The following is a 4,488-nucleotide window of genomic DNA, read 5'->3' as shown; positions in this document are numbered from 1 at the left end:
GAGAGAGAGATGATGGGATGGAGAGAAGAATGGGGGAGAGAGAGAGAAGGTGGAAGATAGAGAGAGAGAGGTATATGAGAGAAGGGGTAAGATGTGAATTAGAGAGTGAGAGAGGAGAGAGAGAGGGGGGGCTCTGTTACACGAGAGAGAGTGAGAGAGAGGGGGGGGCTCTGTTACACGAGAGAGAGAGTGAGAGAGGAGAGAGAGGGGGGGGGCTCTATTACACGAGAGAGAGGTGAGAGAGTGAGAGAGGAGAGAGGGGGGGGGCTCTGTTACACGAGAGAGAGAGTGAGAGAGGAGAGAGAGGGGGGGGGCTCTATTACACGAGAGAGGAGAGAGAGTGAGAGAGGAGAGAGAGAGGGGGGGCTCTGTTACACGAGAGAGAGAGTGAGAGAGGAGAGAGAGAGAGAGAGAGAGAGAGGGGGCTCTGTTACACGGAGAGAGAGTGTGAGAGGAGAGAGAGAGAGAGGGGCTCTGTTACACGAGTGAGAGAGAGAGAGGGGGGGGCTCTGTTACACGAGAGAGAGGAGAGAGAGTGAGAGAGGAGAGAGAGGAGAGAGAGTGAGAGAGGAGAGAGAGAGGGGGGGGGGGGCTCTGTTACACGAGAGAGAGTGAGAGAGGAGAGAGAGGGGGGGGGGGCTCTATTACACATCCCTATTCCAGAGTCATGTGTTATTCATGTAGAGTGACATGTATGAGTAGTTCTCTCTCTCTCTCCATCACCTGCTCTCTATACCCTCCTCCTCTCCTCTTGTCTCTTCATCCTCCTCTCCACTCATTCATTTCTTTTTATTTGGAGTGCTTCCAGGTACTTTCTCTCTCCTCTTCACTCTCTATTACCTCTTCAACTTTCCTACCACCTCCCCCTCTCTCTCTCCCTCCCTCTCTCCCTCCCTCTCTCTCTCTCTCTTTACTCTCTCCCTCTCTCTCTCCCTCTCTCTTTCTCTCTCCTCTCCCTCTCTCTCCTCTCTCTCTCTCCCTCTCTCTCATATTAACTCTAAGGTGTGTGTGTCTGACATGTAGCAGGTGACAGGCAGTCAGAGGCTGCTGTGGAATCTGCTGAGCTGCAGAAAGGTCATACATGTGTGTGTGTGTGTGTGTGTGTGTGAATGAGAGGGCCACACGTAGCACGCTAAAACTGAGGTGCAGTATTTGGTTTGGAGCGCATCACCAGCGGCAGCTCTCTTAAAAACAAAAACTCAACACCAGCACCAGCTGCTCAACTCCACACCTCCAATAAGAAGACTGGATTAGGAAGCTGACCTTTTCAACAGCAACCAGGAGTAATCAGCATCGAGTTGGACATGCTGGAGACTAATGAACAGTGTGCCTCTACTGTATACTGATAGGAAGAGGCTATGTGTGTGTGTGGGAGGGGGGGGGGGGGGGGGGGGGGGGGCTAGTCTTGCAAGCAGTCCATGAGTCAGTGTGCAGACCAGCAGCAGCAGAAATACCAAATCAAATCCACAACTTCAAACAAAGGGCTGTGATTCAGTCAGCTCGCTGTTGCCCAGAATACTTAGCAAGCAAACAAGGTTAGCAAACAAACCAGAAAGCCCAAGCGCTAGAACCAGACACCCCGTCACAGCCCATCTCAAGAAACCAGTGTGGCGCTGTTCAATTGGTCAGTAAAGTTATACAGTTTATTGTTATACACTAATATTGCCCAATCTGATATCACTGATATACAATATTTGGTATTTTAGTGCCTCTATTTTCTCAGTCCCTTCTCCAAGGCAGCTCTGACCAATGAGACGCCATCATTGAGCTCCACCATAAGCAGTCAACCAATCACATGTCTGTTTGTAGAGACCTGTGTGCTGTGCCTAGAGCCCGCAGCAGAAATGACACACCGCAGTGGTGCTTACAGTACGTGATCACATTAATGCCGCTGCATTTGCATATACGCCACACACACACACGCATCACGCTGCAGCGGTGCATACGTGATCGTGTGTGTCTGTGTGTGTTGGACAGTTTGAGAAGTACGATCGCAAGTACGTGATTAGAATGTTGCCAACTGAATGCCAGCCCATTTGATGTAATAATGGTGAACCTAAGCGACCTTTATGAGTAGCGGTCAGTGTCGATTTCAGGTGTGTCCACCTTATTCATGAAACCGGAAATCCATCCGGTTTTCATCTTTCGTCCATTCTGTTTACAGAAGGGCAGTCTCAATATATGACTGACAGAAAAATATAAAAGTTTACTTTTACATGGCTTAGGATACATCAAGCACTGTCTACCGCCACATTAAAATCAATAAAACAGCAAGCATTTTTCTTCGAAGAAAAACATAGCCGAAGATAAAAAAAAAAATGGATTTCTGAATACTGAGGTGTCATGGCGACACCCATTTTTGGCTGGAGAATATCGTGGATGTGTTCATAGATATATAATATATATGTATGTGTATTATATATATATATATATATATATATATATATATATATATATTTATATATAGTATATATATATATATATATATATATACATATACAGTATACATATACATATACATATACATATACTATATATATATATATATATATATAATATATATATATATCTATGGATATGTTCTTGTGGTAGAATTACTGGCAAAAAAAGGACTGGTTTCCTCCAAGGGCAAGCCTAGCACAGACTAATGAGGAGATGGTGTGTGTTTAACATGTCTATTGGCTGCTCCAGCTGAGGTTTATGACTAACTGTAATGGGTTTTACATGTTTGCGCCGACCCCAGCCCTAAACCCCTCCCTGCGACCTTACCTGGGTTTATGGGTCCCTGATGAGCGTGGAAACGGAGCCCGTTAATGCAGGCTGGCTTAGGAGGGGTCACCTCTGTACAGGGTCACTGCTGAATTAGATTGACATTGATGGAATGCTTGCTGTGTGTGAGAGGGAGAGAGAGCTGTCTTTGCAACACAAGGTCCAGGGCTTGTATGTAGTAGTGCAAATGTGGATGTGCATGCCATGCGTGCTGCTTATGCATGTTTGTGTCTTGGTCATCTCTCTAACAGGGTTTCTATGCTGTGTGTGTGTGTGTGTGTGTGTGTGTGTGAGAGAGAGAGAAAGAGTGTGAGTGTGTGTGTGAGAGAGAGAAAGAGTGTGGGTGTGTGTCTGTGTCTCTATGTGACAAATGGGCCCCATTAGGCACAGTGTCCTGAGTGGACAGTTGGATCTGTGTGTCAGATCAGCTCCAGAACCATTAATATTAAACACAGCTGGAGAGGAGCACACCACTCCCTCATACCAACACCAGTGAGGAGCCCAGAAGGAGAGAGTAGGAGGGGGGGGATAGAGGAGAGGAGAAAGGGAGGAGAGGAGATGAGGAAGATAGAGGAGAGGAGAAGGGAGGAGAGGAGAGGAGGAGGATAGAGGAGAGGAGAGGAGGAAGATAGAGGAGAGGAGAAGGGGGGATAGAGGAGAGGTGAAGGGAGGATAGAGGAGAGAGGAGAGGAGAAGGGAGGAGAGAGAAGGGGAGGAGAGGAGGAGGATAGAGGAGAGGAGAAGGGGGGATAGAGGAGAGGAGAAGGGAGGATAGAGGAGGAGGAGAGAGAGAGAGAGAGGAGAGGAGGAGGATAGAGGAGAGGAGAGGGAGGAGAGGAGGAAGAGAGTAGGAGGAGAGAGGGGAGGGTGAAGGGAGGGGTGGTTGAAGATTGAAGAGTCCACCCGTATGAGTTTTAATAGGCATTGTTATGAGAGTCACATAGACATGCATATAACTTACACACTCTCTTACTCACACACACTCTATATGTCACTATCTCTTGTCACGCACAGATGTTTGTCTTTGTCCTCATACTCTCCCTTATTGTGTCTCTCTCTCTCTCTCTCTTTCTGTATCTCTGTCTCTCTCTCTCTCTCACACACACATACACACACACACACACATAGATGCAGGCACAATGAACGTTCAACTTGAATATTCTCTTTCTTTTTTGTGATCAAATAAACCGGTCTCTCTTAAATGCTCACGGTCACACACACACACACACACACACACACAGAGAGAGAGAGAGAGAGCAGGTCTGCTAAGTGGCGGCGTGCGGACTGACTGCTTGTGTGTTCCCAGAGGGGTCGTCATGGCTCTCCTCGCTATGGTGCCCACGGTGGTGCGCTCGATGATGTCATGACCCGCAGAACTGGCATAAATTACTCATGAGGATGCAAAAGCGCTCAGGCCTCCCTGAGACCCTCCCTGTGTGTGTGTGTGTGTGTGTGTGGTGTGTGTGTGTGTGTGTGTGTGTGTGTGTGTGTGTGTGTGTGTGTGTGTGTGCGTGTGTGCATGCGTGCGCGAGCGTGCGTGCGGTGTGAGGATGCAAAGCTCTCAGCCTCCAAGAGACCCTCTGTACCAGGATAAAAATAAAGTGCCTGAGCAGCGCGTGCTCGCAAGGACGACTGGAAAATAGGAATAAACAACAACAAACAGCACAACAACAAAGCAGAAGAAAACAAAAGCAGTAGACAGGAAAAGGGGCAGAGCCC

General features: G+C 47.9%; 1 protein-coding gene across 1 annotated transcript in view; it reads left to right on the top strand.

Annotated features, from left to right (window-relative positions):
* aqr (aquarius intron-binding spliceosomal factor) overlaps positions 1-4,488 on the top strand; it is a 97,642-nt gene that overhangs the window by 76,990 nt on the left and 16,164 nt on the right.

This window comes from Alosa sapidissima, chromosome 1 (assembly GCF_018492685.1).
Source record: "Alosa sapidissima isolate fAloSap1 chromosome 1, fAloSap1.pri, whole genome shotgun sequence".
Taxonomy (NCBI): domain Eukaryota; kingdom Metazoa; phylum Chordata; class Actinopteri; order Clupeiformes; family Clupeidae; genus Alosa; species Alosa sapidissima.
Note: the sequence above shows the minus strand (reverse complement) of the source record. Positions and strands in the feature narration are given on the sequence as shown.